Below are 20,457 nucleotides of genomic sequence, written 5' to 3'. Positions count from 1 at the left end.
TAATCACAGATAATAAGCGTCACCATAGGAGAATCCATAACCAAATACTAAAATTATTTTATCCGGAAAATATTCCTAAAATATTTTATTTTAATATCCTAGATTCTAAACTCTAAAATATAAAGATGACATTTTATAGGCATAGGTTTTACGTCGAAGTATTTCATGTTTTTACAACTCAGGGATCTAGGTAAGATTCGGTAGTTTGATACATGGACATTCATGTCTATCCTTTTTACCTAAATGCGCTAGGATGGTTGTGATGATATTCAAGTCAATGTATGTATATATATTTTATTTTATATTTTAATATTTATTGTATGTATTGTATTGTTTGTAGTAGCAAGAGCGTAAACAGCTTGTCCTTTTGAGCTTGAATGTTATCTAATGATAACACTTCTACATCTAATGATTCGTCTTAGTTATGAGAGTGACAGAGTAATAAGTCAAAGATTTTTTAGAAATAGTTTTAAAAAAAATTTAGTTTGATATTATTTTTAGCAATATTCCGCGAAATAAATCTCAACCTTTAAGTAAATGAGTGAGTGTACGCATAGGCATGCGTACGGCACCTCCCTCCTCTCCCACACTGCCTATGCGTACATTCACATGCAATGCTCTCAAGTGTTGGCAAATCCGTGCAAGGCCCCTCACCATCATGCAGGTTGAAAACCTCGACGCGCGTTTTACCCCAACACCGGAGCATCCTCAGGATGTGGACTCTACGAACAACGTCCGTCAAATCATCTTCAGGAAAATAATTAAGCTCATAATGACATTATGTTCTTAAGCACTTCGTTTTCAAGGAAATGTTTTTTCCTAGGTTAAACCTATTTCCAAAAAATAAAAAAAGGGACAAAAATGTTTTAAAAACACTATTTTAAGGAAACAAATTAAATATTTTTTAATAATATATTTCCAGGCTTTGGCATATATTATTATTATAATTTACATACACATTAAAAAGTTTTTCATGCATCGAAAATTAACACAATCTACGATACAAAAACATACCTGTATTTAATTAGAACGTCGTTCAACTTTAAAATATTATACTCCTTATAAATTCAATTCAAAATTTAAAGGGTTTTGGTGGTATCAGAATTCGTTATCATAATTTGAGGAAATATGCTAATAGTTGTGTGGCCCGATCTATAATCATCATCAAATTGTCACTCTTCATCGTATACAGGAGCATAATACAAGGTGTAACAAAACTAAGTGATAATACTTAAGGGTGTATATTATGTATCCTTTGGTGTAAGTACTCACATACGGTTTTGCTCGATCGAGCAATCATGTAGAGTAAAAACCACGGCTCGGGCTTTCGTACACACATTCAGCATTGCTCGATAGTTTTACTCCTGTTCGAAGGAAATTAGCTACGAATAATAAAAACTAGGGTCAAAAAAATTGTCAAGCCGGCTCGATTCGAGCCTTCAAACTGGCTCGATGCGAGCCTTCGAGCTGTGAGTTTTGCGGTCCACACGGTGGTTTTTGCTGGATTTCGAGTAAAACTATCGAGCAAAACCGTATGTGAGTACTTAGCATTATTATAAAGTAGTATTGTATGCTATCCAATAAATTTGGTGTTAGCGCTTGAGAAGTCACGAGAAAAATAGTTCATCATATATTGATAAACAAAGGACTAGAATCTTGAAATTCATATAATATGGACATCTTGAAATATTCCTACTGAAGTAGCAAACATTTTCCAAGTGTTTTCTTGTAATACAATAGAAACGTTGAAATATAATTTATTTATGCACTTGACGTTCGATTCCGTATTTTACACAAAAGTTTCAGCAAAATAAACTGTAAAAATGTTTCTACGTATATTGTATATTATGTAATTGTTAACATTTTAAATTTTGTTTCGTAGAAAATTTTACAATACCCTAGCTGTTTGATCGAGCTTTGCTCGGTATGCGATGAAAATGACATTTTCTAGAAATGATTCCTAGCTAGATCGATTTATCGCCCCCGAAACCCCCTATATACTAAATTTCATGAAAATCGTTGGAGCCGATTCCGAGATTCCGAGAGAGAAAAGTATTAAATATATTTCCGTTGTGTGGTACCCGTAACACAAGTCCTTCAGGTACTTACCACGGGGCCAGACTGACGTGATGTGAAGCGTCCATAGATTTAAAAAAAAATCCTTTTTATTATACACTAGATGTTCCTTGTGCGGCTTCGCCCGCGTAAATTAGGAATGTCACGGAAACCGTACATTTTTCCGCAAAAAAAGAAACCTATGTCCTTTCACGTGGTCTTTCTTTCATGTGTGCCAAACATCACGTTCTTCATGTGTGCCAAATAACATAAAAATTGCTCCAGTACGTTCAAATAAGCCCTTTCAAATAATTTCCCCCGTGTTTTTTCCACACTTTCCTCTATTTCTTAGCTCCTATTAGTCTTAGCGTGATAAAATATAGCCTATGGCCTTTCTCGATAAGTAGGCTATCTAACACTGAAAGAATTTTTTAAATCGAACCAGTAGTTCCTGAGATTAGCGCGTTCAAATAAGCCCTTTCAAATAATTTCCCCCCGTTTTTTCCACACTTTCATTTATTTCTTCGCTCCTATTAGTATTAGCGTGATAAAATATAATCTATAGTCTTCCTCGATAAATGGGCTATCTTAGATAGCATAATATTCCTCGATAAATGGGATATCTTAGATAGATATACAGTGTTACACTGAAATAATTTTTCAAATCGGACCAGTTGTGGTTCCTGAGATTAGCGCGTTCAAACAAACAAACTCTTCCGCTTAATAATCTTCTTATACAGTGTGTTTGTGTAAACACCGTTATCCTTGAAACCATCAAATGAGACCGTCAAAATGAACAACTTTTACACAAACAAACTGTATATAAAATTCTCGTGTCACAATGTTATAAGTTACCGTACTCCTCCGAAACGGCTTTACTGATTTTTACCAAATTTTATATGCATATTCAGTCTAAGACTGGCTACTTTTTTATATTGATAAATGGATTTGTTGAATAAATAATAATAATAATTTATTACAACTCGAGAATGACGGCGACCATTGTTTGTGCGACGCGACGGGATAGCGATGGACGTTGGCATGGTACCATAGTTATTTAGTCACTTTAATAAAATAATAGAAAACTACATTACAGTTTGTCGGGTCAGCTATTATTAGTATAGATTAACAATAACCAAACTGTATCAGAGACGCACTTAGATTTAATAATTACTTAACAGCTTTATGTTAATGAAGTTTTTCCATAAACATCATACACTTTTCTGTGAAACTCATAATGAAAGCAAAGTTTAGATGTAATCAAATGAAATAAAAATGCAATGCTCAGTTTTTTTTTGGAATTTTAACTTTAATGTTAACCGCAAATAGACTTTCAAAGCTACTATCCCACATTTTATATATATTTATAGGCTCTACCATTTTGATAGGTGACGTCATTTCTCAATGTCGTATGCGCGGATGATAAATTCATTTCAGTTCGGGGGTGTATTAGAACATAAACGTGATGTATAGGGGTGCACGTATATATCTCACACACTATAATGACCCAATTTTTTTATAACCATAACTATTTACTTTTGAGTTATGATACATTATACAATTACGTATAAAAATATTGTATAGTATTGAAAGTGCATTTTTAATTCCCACTTGCCAGGAAAATTGACGTTTATTTTATCTTCTAGGGGGGATGCTGCCCTCCCCCCTTGCCCCTACTTGGGTTCGCCCATGATTTAAGTAATAAATGAATATTTATAATATGAATTCATATGAACATATGAATTCATCTTGACGACCTCTGTGGCTGAGTGGTGAGCGCGTTGGTAGCTCAAGCCGGGGGTCGCGGGTTCGAATCCCGCCGACGGAACAAAAAGTTTTCAACGTTCCCGGGTCTGGATGTGTATTAAATATGTGTATGATATAATAAAAATCTTAAATATATGTAATATGTATAGTATAAAAGTATTAAATGTATTTCCGTTGTCTGGTACCTGTAACACAAGTCCTTTAAGTACTTAGCACGGGGCCAGACTGACGTGGTGTGAAGCGTCCATAGATATTATTATTATTATTATGTTTTGCGTTCTGCAACTACAATGCAACAGACCGACAGACTTTAACAACTTCCATATTAATTTTTGCGTCAGTGGCCGAAATTTTTTTATATCCATTTTGTTTACTTCACCTACGTTTACGTTATTTGTACATTTACCTCAACTCACAAACTATTTTGTATTTACGGCAACACTTGAAAAGTTACGGTAAGTCTGGTATCTTCTTTGATTAGTTTGCAAGGCCTACTTATTAATTGTACAATATGTTACATACTGCATTTATATTATGTTACAAATGTGTTGAAAAAATATATAATATCATCAGGTTATCATTATTGTAAAAAAAATTGGTAACTTCAACTTTCTTCGGGTGAATTTTATTTTTTAGTGGAAGTGGTACATTTTGCCGGCATGAAAAGTTCCTGTTTTCTTTCCCGACTAAAGTCGTATTACTGTAAATCATAATATCAGTTATATCACCAAAATAATTACAGCGATTAAAGCTTGATGACGTTACAACCACAGACATAGATACCTATTTAAATTTCAGTAGTACCCTATAGATATACCGAGTACGTTATCTTTATACAATATATTTCTAATATAACATTACATGTTTGTCGCAATGTTTGTGAAGATATTATGATGTGGCATAATAACATGTAAGCTTTTCTTTTTTTATGAAATAAATGGCAAACGAGCAAACGGGTCACCTGATGGAATATTAGATTATTAGATGGAATAGTAGATGTCGCTAGTTGACACGATTCACGTCAGCTCCGCGAAAAAAATTGCTAAAAAATATAAATAAAAACTTTTTAACAACAAGTGCATTAAAAAACAACATATCTAGTGACAATACATAAGTGGAAACGTTATCTTTGTGAAAAATTAAGTGCATCTGTGTTTTTTACTTAATGAACACCAACCAAAATAAACTTGACAAAATAACAAAAACAATAATTAATTATTAAAACCAAATTTGTGTCAGTGCCTAAAAAAGTGTCTTCAATGAAAATATTAACATTCCAGTGCCAAAAGTGAATTACAAAAATTTTTTAATAAAAGTAAAAAGAACAAAGAACTATCCTAATTAAATTCTACCCTAAAGACTAAATTATTGTTAACAAATAAATTAAGCAGAAACAGACTGTAAAAGTTGCACGTCTACGTAACACACTGGTTGGCGTAATGCTCCAGTAGTTTATTTTAACGTATGAAACCAGGTTCGATCCCAGCTATCCGGCAAATGAAACTTTTTCAAACAAAACACTACTAAAACGAATTGATGCATAATATGTCGTAAAAAGGAAAGGAAGATTTTATACTGTATTCACACTTCTGTTTAGTATTCGACATAAAACATAATATTAGTACTCCTATCGGCCAACAGAGGGCGCTATAACAAGATTACAATCGTCAACTAAAACAGAACTTCAATATTAGTAAAATGGATAGTCCGAATTATGTGACGATCAGACCAAAAAAATTATTCCATTCTAAATCATTTGAATCACTTAATCAGAACAATAATGAGTACCTCAGTTTGTCAAGTTGTTCATCTAACTCTGAGCTATTACACAAAAGTTTTGATCTGTCTACGTTAGAACCTGAGAACATGACAAGCATGCAAAAGAAAGTAAAAAATCTAACGTCTTTATTAGAGAGCACACAGAACGAATTAGATAATATTATTATTGAGAATAACAGCCTCAAGAAAGAAATAATACACTTAAACCAACAAGTAGAGTCACTAAAATTACTATGTGCTAGTCCGTGCTCTTCAAAACCAAGTAGAAATAGCAGTATTCGGTCTTCTAAAAAGAATAAAGCAGCGGAAAAATTGACAAGAGAGCCTACTAATAAAATAATAACACCTTTCAAGATCAGCGTTAAAACAAAAGAATGTAATCATAAAAAGGTCCAGACAGAGACATATTCAAACTCTCCATTGCAACAAGTAAAGTCTAAAAATACTATTTACATATTTGGAGGACGTCAATGCAGGGGTTTAGCTAATACGCTGAGGAAAACAAGACAGAACAATAATTATGAAAAGCTTGAAATTGTATCGTTTTTGAAAATTGGAGCGTCTACGGAAGAAATTATAAAGACTGTAAATTTATATAACATTACAAGTAACGATAAAATAGTGTTATGTATAGGTGAACATGATTGTAATCCAATGAAAATTATGTCAGAGCTATGTTGTTTCCTTAAAACTTTGAAATTAAATGTTCCAATATTTATTCTTAGTGTTATCCGTAACATACATCTTAATGAATGGAAATTGAATAATATGATTCAGATGACATGTAATAGTTTTAAGAATTGTGAATTTATAAATCTGTCTAACTTATATAAAATTAATAATTTGAACATATGTAAATTAATTAGTTCTTCTATTGATAATAAGTATTATGAGTCTAATTTCTTACATTTTAAGCCAAAAAGAACAATATACAGCATGCAAAATAAAATAAAATTAAACTTTTCAAAATTCCGTAAAAATATACAGTTAAATAGTAGGAACTCTCATACTTACAAAAATAACATTTCAGATAAAAACTTAAATATAATAAATAATAAAATTACTACAAACCCTGACAATAAATTACAGAAAAAAATTACAGACTACTTCAAGACTACTACAAGTTTTTTTCGAGACAAATCAAAAACAACAAATTAAATTGTTACACCAAAATATAGCTAGTTTTCACAGCAAAAGATGTTTACTGGAGACTGCTCTTGCACAACTCCATGATTCTAATAAACAACCTGATATTGTTTGTTTAAGTGAAACTTTTATTAAAAAGGGATCTGAATGTAACTTGCATCTAAATAATTTCAAATTAGCAGCACATTATAGTAGAGAAAATAAACAAAAAAGGGGAGGTGTATGTATACTTGTTAGTAAAGGCTGGTCATTTGAATATAACAATCTTCATTTAGATATGTCTATCGATCATGTGTTTGAGTGTTGTGGAATTGAAATATTAGGACTTAATATTGTCGTACTTTGTTTATATAGAACTCCAAATTCAAACAGTATTGTATTCTTCCAAAAATTAGATCTGCTAACGCTGGGGACTTAAATATAAATTTATTAAAACATGATAAAGAAGCAAATTTCTTACGTGATATATCTAAAAATTATAATATGACCATACACTTTAGTGACCCTACTAGACATTTAACCTGTATCGATAATATCATAAGCAACTTACCAGATGTAACAGCTGAACTATTGCATTTAGGTCTTTCAGACCACAATACGGCACAACAAATATCATTCCCGATAGATATAAAAAAACGCTCTATAACTGAAATTCATTACACATTTAAACGGGACTATAGTAACATGAATATTGAAAAATTTAAAAAATATTTAGCTAGCCTCACATTTTCGGAATGTCTGAATAAAAATAATTACAATGACGCTTTTAATAACTTTTATGACCTCTTTTTATTATTATACTTACTTTGCTTTCCTGTCATTCGCTTTAAAACATCTATTAATAAGAAAACCGTGCCTAATTGGATTACCAAAGGCCTTAAAATTAGCAGCAAAACGAAAAGAAAGTTACAAGTAACATATTATAAGAGTAAATCTGAAATAGCAAAAAATAGATATAAAAAATATTCAAAAATACTAAGAACATGTTTTAGGCACGCCGAAAAAAATTACCACAGCAAGTATATTGAAAATTCGAAAAATAAATGTTCAGCCTCATGGAACATTATCAAAAAGTGTTCTAATCAGTGCAATGACAAAACATTTATTAAAGAAATTAATATTAACAAGAATATAATAGATACTCCGCAAGAAATAGCAAATGCTTTTAATAATTATTTTATTGATACATCAAATCTGGACATAAATTCTAATTCTATTAATAACCGAAAATTTGACATGCCTAATCATAATAATAAAAGTATTTTCTTATATCCGTGTACATGTAAAGAAACTCTTCAGATAATTGACTCTCTAATAAATACAAATGCTGTTGGTCATGATGAGATATCCACAAAAATAATAAAAAAGTGTAAACACGTGTTGGCCCCAATCCTAACATATCTAATAAATCAATCATTTTGTGAAGGAACTTTTCCAGATAAATTAAAATTGTCAGTTATCAAGCCTCTACACAAAAAGGGTGATAAAAAACAACTAAATAATTATAGACCTATTACGCTTGTTCCTATATTTTCAAAAATATTTGAAAAAGCTATGCATAGAAGGATCACTAGCTTTATAAAAAAATATGATATCATAAAAAGTTCGGTTCGGTTTTCAAAAAAATAAATCAACGCTACAAGCGTGTTACAATCTAACGAACCAGATCATAAATGCCATGGATAATCGAGAATATGCTACTGTAATATTTATTGACATGACCAAGGCGTTCGACTTTGTATCACATGAAATACTCCTCAACAAACTAGAACGACTAGGAATCAGAGGGCCTGCCTTAGCTTGGATAAAATCGTTTATCTCCGATAGAACACAATATACTGAAATAGAATATATAAATATATACAAAGAATTAAATAAATGTAATTCTAGAAGTAAGTTTAATCGTTATGGAGTGCCTCAAGGCTCAGTATTAGGTCCACTGTTATTTCTTTTTTATATAAATGACATTCCCTATTTGACTAAGCTTTATAAATTGACATTATTCGCAGATGACATTTCTATTTTATTTACACATAAGAAAATTGACATAGCGAAAATTGAATCTGACATTAATAAAACACTAAAGACCATCATTGATTGGCTGACATTAAATAATTTACAAATAAATATAAGTAAAACGAAATACATACAATTCATAAATTACAATAAAAAACCACTAAGACTACAACTATCTTACGAAAATCAACAAATTACGGAGGTTCATGATAACTTATTCTTGGGGATTCAGATAGACAGATATTGTAATTGGCAGGCTCACATAGATAGAGTATGTAACAAAATTAATAGATTTGTGTTTGTTCTAAGTAGTCTTACGAGAACAGTGAACGAACATGCAGCGTTAATGGCTTATCACGGCTATGTGTCAACTGTTCTTAGCTATGGACTTATTATTTGGGGAAATTCCTCACATATAGACAAGGCATTTATAGCTCAAAAGAAATGCCTTAGAGCAATAGCTAAAAAACCGCCGTATGAATCTTGTAAGCCAGTGTTTAAAAAATTTAACATTCTGCCTTTACCGTGCATATACATTCTAGAGGTATTTAAATTTGTCATCAAAAATAAGAATTCTTTTACACAATTGATAGATAAATACCCCACGAAATATTTTCGTAATCAACACAGATTAATTATAGACAGAAAACCCAAAACAACTATTTTCCTTAAAAATAGCCACTCCATGTGTGTTAAAATTTACAATAAGGTGCCGGCACATTTAAAAGGTTTAACATACAATAGATCTGTAAGAGAACTGAAAAAAATGCTAATGAATAAGTGTTATTACAGTGTAAAAGAATTCTTAGAGTCGTAAACTTACCTGTGATATATTATCTTTTATTATTATTATTTTAAGGATGGTAAAATGACATATGGAATGAGATTAATTTCTAATTTGTTGTATTTGTTATATTTAATTTTAGTATTTTAAATTGACATGCTATGTATAAAATTAGTGGTTCATTATTTATTAAGTATAATTTATTTTAGGAGTATTGATTGAATTGTAATTTTTTATTTTTTATTTTATAATATAGTATTATTTTAGGAATTTAAAATGAATTGTTATAAATGACTATTATGTACTTAGATTTAAGACTATATTGCACACCATGTATGTGGTATAAATTACAATACTTGACATAGATACTCAATGAAATATTTTTACCAGTAGCTTAGTAATATAATATATAATAATGTAATTGAACTTTGACAATAATAATAATTTGCATGCCTCATATAGGTTAGAATAAGTTGCACCTCCTGTATTATAAATCTGTAACATCTTTTCACCTACTTATTCTGCAAATAAATGATTTGATTTGATTTGATTTGATTTGAAAGCAACTTCTGTCGCCCATGGACACTCGCAGCATCAGAAGAGCTGCAGGTGCGTTGCCGGCCTTTTAAGAGTGAATAGGGAAATAGGGGAGGGCAGGGATGGGAAGGGAAGGGAATAGGGGAGGGTAGGGAAGGGAATCGGGTAGGGGATTGGGCCTCCGGTAAACTCACTCACTCGGCGAAACACAGCGCAAGCGCTGTTTCACGCCGGTTTTCTGTGAGAACGTGGTATTTCTCCAGCCGAGCCGGCCCATTCGTGCCGAAGCATGGCTCTCCCACGTTTAAAGTTTCTTTGCTTTTTCTATTGATTTTGCTTTATAAGTCAAAGATAAACTCTATTGTTTACTTGTAACAAACATTGTACCCCGTAACTAATAGAAATGTTACACAGCGAATAACTATAGGTATAATATGGTCTTTCTCTGTCATGTGACTTTTCCTCCGTGGTTCAGTGGCTTAGCGTGGCTCTTGACTCGGAGTCGTGGGTTCGATTCCCGCGTTGGAAACATGCTATTTCCAAGTTTGGTTAGGACAATGCAGGCTGATCATCTGATTGTCTGACAAGTGATCCATGCGTCAGATGGGCGTGTAAAAAGCGCCTGATCTCTCGCCAGTCGTGTCGGTCTTCCATTCCACTTGGTTATGAGAGTGCTCTTGTGTACTGTACTGTACGCAGTGCGCACACACTTGGGCACTATAAAATTATTCCTTCGTAACTGGCCTGGTTCTAATTAAACTGGCCACCTGCACTAAAACCGGTGTGGGAGTATGATTATTATTTATTATATAATAGCTAATAGCTGTATACACTGAGTAAATATCCTTATAGGGGATTTATGTATAGTATCCTAGACATATCCTAACACAATTAAGAATGAAGTTAAAACATTGTACAGAGGCTGTCCCGGGAAGCACGCGGTAACAGGTCCGGTCGCTCAAATTACTTATTTAAAAGCTTTTAACGTTTTCTTGGGCACAGTTTAAATAAACATAAATTATTTAAGTGCGTCCATTGTGCTATGTAGACATTGGACGAGAAAATAGGTACAAAACAGTTTATTTAAGGCTGGATGAAAATTTTAAGAAGGTCCACATTGTATTGTAATGTGCTCAGACTTTGTCTTATTCTGTGTGCCGTTTAGTGGTTCTTATAATGAAAAAAAATAGAACATCTAAAAAAATAAATTTAAAAAGACAGTTTTATTTCGAGGGGTCTTGATGAGAACCCCGTCAATTTCCAGTATATCATGTTAATCAAACGACATTGCAGCTTCAATATTTTATTTTAAAACCTATATGACCCTGGACTTAGTATCATTTTCCTCCTAATATAAACCTTCCTGGACTTTCCACAAATATTTTATGACTAAAATGAGCCAAATCAGTTCAGTCATTTTCGAGTTTTAATGAGAAAGTTTTAAATTCATATTTATTTATAAATATATAGATGAACTCATTGACTTGATACACTCCTTACATTTTGTACAATTCTCGTTTCCTTACAACGCAATTAGTAATTTAGACTATTCATTTCGACAAGAAAGTGATTCTCATTGTAATTTTGGTATTGTTTGTATTAAATTCGTCAAACAACGGGGAACGATGAATGAGTGACGTCACGCGAGGGCTCGTAAATTTTTTACGTTGAAGTTTTGTGGGAGGCCCGAGGTAAGCCATTGAGAGCTGCCAGGCCGTGTAATTAGTTTCGTGACTTTGTCTATTTATGACTCTGTGGCCCATTTGCACCACTCGGGGTTAAATTAAACGCTGTGTTAAAATGTTTTCACATGACACAGATGGAACAATAGAAATTGCTCTTAAAAAAACTGTAATGTAATGACCCTGGATTAAATGTTATGTAATAACTCTCGTTTTTGTATTTAAGAAAAAGCACGATGTTTCAATACGGGGTTAACTTTAACTCAGATTGATGCAAGTGGGCCGAAATACAAAGAATCGGTTGTTCTTCCAATTTTCGCTGCGAGGCTTTTGACAATTGAATAATAATAAATATATACTTATGAATCTCTGATGAGTTACTTATGAAACTCCACTGGAATAATGATGAATGTCCTAAGTTGTTCGTTTTAAGATAATTGGGTTTTTAACTTTAGAACGGTATAACTGTATGCTCGACTTGGCGGGGGCACTGCCGTGCCCCCAGATAACGGTATAAAAACTATTGCATAAAATATATTTTTTAAATTATTTTATTTAGTCAAGATTTTTAAGTGCTCTATTCTTATTTTACTCATTATAATGTGGTACCAATGAATAATAATGTCCTATAACACAATCGATTAGGAACCGATACATCAGTCGATATACAGATAATAGTGACAAGATATGCCTCAATAACAATTTGCCTAGAATGGCGAAGCCTGATTATGCTTTGGCAAACAAAGATAATACTAATCTTCCGTAATCCAAATTTTGTGGAATACTACCTATTATATACTACTAGCTTATCGACTATGCACTTCTCATGCGTCGAATGTCGGATGATAGGCTGTCTAACTCGCGCGAAAACTTTTTTCCTTACCCATGTGTGATACAGTCTGAAATCGAAGGAAATTCGAGGTATGAAAACCAAGCCCCAACTATTCTCTCATGTTAATGACCACGTAGATATAAAAATAATTTACTATCCATTCTTACGTGGTCTAAACACACCATGCCGAAGTTCCGCGGCGGAAGTTTGGCATGATAAGTCAGCAATGTCAAACGCATCTATACTTAATATTATAATTGGGAAGAGTTTGTTTGTTTGTTTGAACGCGCTAATCTCATGAACTACTGGTCCGATTTGAAAAAATTCTCTTATTGTTGGATAGCCCATTTATCGAGGAAGGCTATAGGCTATATTTTATCACGCTTAGTATAATAGAAGCGAAGAAATAGAGGAAAATGTGGAAAAAACGGGGGGAAATTATTTGAAAGGGCTTCTTTTAACGCGCTAATCTCAGGAACTACTGGTCCGATTTGAAAAATTCTTTCAATATTAGATAGCCCATTGATCGAGAAAGGTTATAAGCTATATTTTATCACGCTAAGACTAATACGAGTGAAGAAATAGAGGAAAATGTGGAAAAAACGGGGGAAATTATATGAAAGGGACTATTTGAAGGCGCTAATCTCAGGAACTAGTTATCCGATTTAAAAAATTCGTTCAATGTTAGATAGCCCATTCATCCAGGTAGGTTGTAAGCTATATTTTATCACGCTAAGACTAATAGGAGCGAAGAAATAGAGAAAAATGTGGAAAAAACGGGGGAAATTATATGAGAGGGCTTATTTGAACGCGCTAATCTCAGGAATTACTTATCCGATTTGAAAAATTCTAATTTGAAAAGTTCCTGTATTACATTCTCCGATTATATTGAAATGGTGACGAATGAAAAATTAGACGTAAGTAGACAAAATGAATGTGCTGAAATTTTCATAATTTACAAAATTACAGCACCACTAAAACAAAATTTCTATATTTTAGTGAAAAGAGAATATTTTGTAAAAATCAGTCCGCCTTCCGCGTTGAAAATGTCTGAGTAAAATTAGTACGCGAAGCCAAGGCTAATTTATTATTCTACAGATAAAAAGGTGTTTTTTTTTTATCAGAGCTTGTTAAGTCCTCTATATCATTAATAGTAATAATAATTGGAGTTTTATTACAGAAAATAAAACAAGTGGACTTTACATATTTTTTTAATGAAATAAGGGGGCAAACCTGATGGAAAGCAACTTCCGTCACCCATGGACCTGCACCTGCAGCGCTCTTCTGATGCTGCGAGCGTCCATGGTTGCCGGACTTTTAAGAAGGAATAGGGTGATAGGGGAGGGTAGAGAAGGGAAGGGAAGGGAATAGGGCAGGATAGGGAAGGGAATAGGGTAGAGGATTGGGTCTCCGGTAAACTCACTCATTCGGCGAAACAGCGCTGTTTCACGCCGGTTTTCTGTGAGAACGTGATATTTCTCCGGTCGAGCTGGCCCATCCGTGCCGAAGCATGGCTCTCCCACGTATAAAACGGACTTTATATTTAGTGAAACATAAGCACAATACTCCTACCAGACAACACAATGTCATCCTCTCCTGTCCATGTCCATCCTCATAATCATTATCATCGACATTTGTCATTTACGAGTTAGACATTTTTTGTAACCAGTCCAGCTACGAAGGAGCTATTTTATATTGCTCAAGTTTGTGCGCACCCTCTCTTTTATAGCCCAGTTATGCCAGGTGGACTGATGACTATACGAGAAATTAAGTTTTTTTGCTTACAGAGTTTCAATTATTATTTCAAAAAACACACTACCCACTTATCCACAAAGGTTATTGGTAAAGTTTTCAATCATAAACTTTAAGTATACGTTTATATTTCAAGTTTAAGTGGTAAAGTACAGCGGTAACAGGATAGTTCTTATGAAGGAGCCATAATAAAGTTGCTTCATTAAGAAATATGCGCTAGTCCTGGTTTACAGCTATCTAACTACCGTTTACTTGCACTCATTAAACAGCTCTACGTATGTTTATAATAAAATATCATTAATACTAAATTGTATCGTTATTATATCTGTAATAACTAGTAATAACAGTAGTTTCGTTATAATAAGCATCGAAATACCATACCATGGAAGTAGAATCGAGTCAAAAAATGGTTCCACGAAATGCACACCAAGGCATACTTTTAGTTTGTTGTTGTACTTGGGTCGGTCATTTTTTTTTTGCTCTAGCTACGTGCTTATGATAGTAACTGGAGCCATATTTGAGCGGTGTATGGTACAAACATTATCAGTCTATAGGATAGTATTTCGATGTTAAAAGGCTGTAAACCTAAAAGATTTCACACAGAAACGAGCAAAACCAGTACCACTCGTAACTTGACGATGCATTAAAGTAATACGTGGTAATACTGTAAAATTGAAATGTCAAATAATAAGACGCCGCGTCGCTTGACATTTCAATTTTGTATTTCTCTTGCACGAGCGCGTGAAGCTCTCGAAAAATTTAAAATAAGAATAGTACCTATAACGGAAACGTCTAAGTTTAATCAAATACGACAGTACACTTCATCAGAGCTATTATTGTCCCAATACACTTAATATTTGTAAAATTAAGTGTTTCCATCGTGCTAAGCTTGGTTAGGACCTTGGTTAGTTACTAGTCTAATCTATTTAAAGTTTAATAAGATGTTAATTGGACATACTATTATACTTATTAATTATTGTATTATATACTTTAGAATACTTGAAATCGATAGTTTGGACCGCAACGTTACAAATAAAAAATGTATGATTATTTATTTGTAACGGTAAATGATTAGACATAACGCATCGCAAGAGCTGTGACATATAATATATAATACACAGTTACTCACGTTATAGCAACTCGAAATTATCACATACAAGTTGTCTAAGTATCCATAAAGTTCCTTAGAATTCGATTGTTTCATGAAGCCTAAATAAGTTTAACTAATATATTGATATTTTCTGTAGGTAGGTATCTTGTTTTTGAATATTTGTAAAGTATCTTCTGTATATATGTAGGTATAAGTACTAAAACATAATCTAATATATAAAAATAAGTCGGATTTTCCTTCCTGACGCTATAACTCCAAAACGAACGAACCGATTTCCACGGTTTTGCATTCGTTGGAAAGGTCTCGGGCTCCGTGAGGTCTATAGAAAAAAAAATCAGAAAAAACTTCAAGAGAAAAGCAGAAAAACAGGGAAAATCATTTTATGGCAAAACAACAATTGCCGGGACAGCTAGTATAATATATTGATTTTTTGTTGCCTTAAATGGCGTTAAGGCGAAATGATCGCCCGAACGAGATTGACTTAATACAATTTGTGGGAACGTTAGCTGTCAGGACTTGCGCAAAATTCCAAAGTTAAACTTTGTATAAGTGAATTTAGGGCTAACAGCTACACGACAATTTGATTACAAATTAAGTGTTTTCCTTCGACACTTTATCAAAGGCAATATTATGGTCCAGTATTTCTTTAATCGAAAGCTCAGGAATATAATCCGACAACCCGGCTGATAATGTTCGATTCGAGAGATCACAAGCAATTGTATGTAAATTATTCAATTGAATCGTTACATAAGCACTATTCCTTGTAATCACCCGGTGTAGCGGCCATCAAACAGCTTGTTCGTGCGTAAATTAAAAAAATCTGCCAAGTGCGAGTTGGACTCGCGCACGAAGGGTTCCGTGCCACAGTAGAGCAAAAAAAGGCTGAAAATTGTGTTTTTGTATGGTAGCCCTTAATTTGTTTAAATTTTATTATTGTTGATATGCCTAATAAATAAAAAAAAACAAATAAAAAAATATTAATTATTAAAAAATAAAAACAAATGGGTATTTCGTGAATATTTCAAGTGCCTTTTGTGTTTCCGTTATTGATATCGAGCAAAAATAGCAAAAAAAAAACACGTTTGTTGTATGGGAGCCCCCCTTAAATATTTATTTTATTTTTAGTATTTGTTGTTATAGCGGCAACAGAAAATATACAGATACACAATCGGTGAAAATTTCAGAAGTCTAGCTATAGCGGTTCTTGAGTTACAACCTGGAGACACACAGACAGACAGACGGACAGGCGGACAGACATCGAAGTCTTATTAAAGGGTCCCGTTTTTACCCTTTGGGTATGGAACCCTAAAAATCAATTGACACGTTATTGAAATTAGATTAATACTTTTAAAGCTACGATTAAACAAACATGCCGTTTTCATACATACATTTTTTTTATGAAATAAGGGGGCAAACGAGCAAACGGGTCACCTGATGAAAAGCAACTACGGTCGCCCTGCATGGACACTCGCAACATCAGAAGAGCTGCAGGTGCGTTGCCGGCCAATATAGACTTTGGCCCTTTAAATTCGTTATAGGCATGTAAAAAGGCAGATTCCAAGAAAAAAATATAAACTACAGTAATGATAGGGATTCAAGTCATTGTACTCCTTCTTTGTTAACGACCAAAAAATTGATCAATTTCCATTAACTAAACTACAGTTAAGTTTTTGTGTTTCCATAGTAATCACACAAATGACAAAGAGAAAAATGAAGCCACGATGACTGTTGTCGGAAAAGGTTACCATTTTCGTTAAATGGTTTCATTACCCACAAAATTACAATGTCAATACTCGTACTATGTTACCCTTTTCGTTGTAACGAGCGACCCAAAAGTTACTTTTTAATCACACGAAACTCGACCGGTTGGTTTGATTTTAAACGCATGTCATATTTTATTCAACAATCAGCGGTTTAACCTATACGCGAACAGTCTATATCGCAAAGTAATATTATAAATGGAATAGTTTGCCTATTTGTCTGTCATTTCTTCACGCATAATAGCTAAAATTATAAAAAAATATATAATTTTAACTATTTATTTGGTGTAGAAAAACTTTAAGTCGTGGGAAAGGAAATTGCATTGTCTTCATCTCAAAAGAAGTACAGTTCACGAAAATTGAATAGAAGAAAACACGGATGAGAAACATTAAGGATGTGGACGCTATTGGTTAGATAATAATATTTTCTAATATATCGACCCTAACAGAGTCTATTGAGTTTTCCAAGATACTAAACTAGGTTTTACCCTGTTTTACCCAAATATATACAACAGCATTCCTCGTGTAAGGTTACACGCAATCTTCATCCTAGGAAAATAAGGCTTTATGTATGCAATACTTTTCGCAATATTTGCCTGAAAAATAATGCAATATCACACATTACAAGGGCGCGGTCTCATATAATACAGTTAATATGAAAATTCAACATGACACTGAGTCTATGAAACGCAATATTCTTGTCTTCAGCGTTTATACTGTGTATACAGTAATCTAAGAAAAACGGCCAAGTGCAAGATTCGAGCGCACGAATAATTCCGTACAAAACGATAAAAACACGTTTGTTGAATAGGTGCCTCAAACATTTTATTGTGCCTGTGTGTTTCTCGCCTAAAACCTGAACTGTTGCTGATGGAAGGAATGGAAAGAACATAATGAGTTTTTATCTCGGAAAAATGTCTTCATTATAATCATAATCACCACTGAGACACTCAGTAGCGGCGTAGGAGGAAGGCGACGCTGGGCGAACGCCTGGGACGCCGTATAAAAGGGGGCACTGAATGCAAACAAAAGGAGCGCCAATTTTTTCAACAATACCAGCATCTTGGGAGCCGAATCTCGCCTAGGGCGCTGGTAGTGCTGAAACCGGCACTGGAGACACGACCTCAAGTCTGCGCCCCGGACCAAAGCAAGGCTAATTTCGGCGCCACGAGTTGCAGAGGTCACATCTAGTAAATTATATTTTTTGAATTAAAGATATTATAGTCTACAATCTACTTCTAATAATAGTTAAATGAGATATTAGTATAGTAGCGAAAGACAAATATTAAACAGGCAGATGGCAGATAGACTAGGGCGTCCAATCACGTCCAGCAGGCTTAGCATGTCCACAGTAGAAATACGAAAGAATAGAAATACTGTCAGTTTTAGCGTACAAACTGACAGATTTCCTTTCTTTGTATACTTTGCCATAAGAATAAATATTTCTATGATGGCCATGCCTGCTGCTTGTCTTCGCTAGGCTCATCTTGGCAGGGGCCTCGTCGTCGTGCCTCCAAATAGAGCCGTTTTGCTGTTCGGATACGGGATCCTAAAAAATAAACACAAAAAATTAAATGTGTATAAAATGAAGAGTGAGTTGAAAAAAATAATATTATATTTTCTTTTCTAGGAACAGGGATTTATTCGTGTATAACATTGTACCTACAAACCTACAATAATGTTTTTATACCATGTGTTTCTCGCAAGTTTAAACACAAAAAGCGAACCTTAAATATAATTAATTATTCCCAGTCTAATTGTCCACATTTTATATTTCACCGACTTCCAAAAAAGAGGAGTAATGTTCGGGTGTGGGTTTTTCTTGGTACCTCAAATCTAGTACGCGACGCACGAGTATATTTACGAAAAAAATTGTATGTAACAAAAAAATGACATTTTCGGATTGTTCCCTTTAGCCATGTCCCCCGGGGTGACTGCTGGGAATTGTCTTCCCGGTTGTCACCGGGGTGACAATTCGTGCCGACTGTTCCCTTTGAAAGCTGACTAGAGGGGACAAATGGGAAGTCTGTTTCTCAGTTGTCACCGGGGGGGGGGGGGGGGGGGGGTGACAATTGCTACGATTCCTTTCCGAAATATCAACTCGAAAAGCATGTCTCATCAAATGCAGAAAATCAGGCATAGCAAATAAATAATTCTCAAAAAAAAAGGACGAATACGCTACCAGTAACAATAAACCGAAAAAGAAATCAACGCTCCCAGCACGGGTGGTCGCCGCGGGAGTCAATGACCAAAACCCTCCACTCCACCCTTTATACATTTGTACATACAATGCTAGATCATTGCTATCTGAAGAAAGATTACTAGAGTTCAAATACAGATATCAGACGTAAAATATGACATCATAGGATTATCAGAGATCCGACGTCTGGGCTATACAATCGAAGAAAGTGAGGATCACATATTCTGCTATTTTGGCCAAACTAAAGGACAGTATGGAGTTGGCTTTCTCATAAAAAAATATCTAAAAAGTTGTATAGAAAGTTTTACAGCAATAAGCGGACGAATATGTATACTATATTTGAATTATATGAATACAAAATTATCTATCATTCAAGTTCATGCGCCAACCTCTGAATCTACAGAATCAGAAATAAATGAATTCTATAATCAAATACAGGAAAATATAAAGTACTGCTACAAAAACCTCGTAATCATGGGAGATTTTAACGCTAGAGTTGGTCAAAAAATGAGAGGTGAAGATAAAATACTTGGAAAAACCTGCTTTGGAAAAAGGGACAAAAGAGGTGAAAAACTAATGGAATTTTGTTGGGAAAATAATTTGTTTATAATTAATAGTTTGTTCAAAAAAAAGATCAAAAATATTTGGACATGGATATCGCCTTATAAAAAAAAAAACAGATAGTTTATATACTATCAAATATGAAAAACAAATTCTCAAATATTGAAGTGCTAAGCAACTTATCTTTTTCAAGCGACCACCGACTTGTAAGAAGCACCTTGCTGGTAAAGAAAACTAAAAAGTCCAGAATTTCATACAAAAATAGCAAACCGTTATTGAAAAACTTAAGTGAACAAGAGACATATGTTGAAGCTCTAAAACAAAATATTTCAAGTCTAAATCTAGCGGAAAACGATGATGTAGAGACATATTATCAAAAGATTACACAAACAATCGATGACAGCTTAAAGTCTTTAAAATCATACAATAAAAGTATACATAAACAAAGAAAGTACACTATCTCAGATGAAACAAA

This window comes from Aricia agestis, chromosome 13 (assembly GCF_905147365.1).
Source record: "Aricia agestis chromosome 13, ilAriAges1.1, whole genome shotgun sequence".
NCBI lineage: Eukaryota > Metazoa > Arthropoda > Insecta > Lepidoptera > Lycaenidae > Aricia > Aricia agestis.
The sequence above is the reverse complement of the archived record's forward strand: the minus strand, read 5'-3'. Positions refer to the sequence as shown.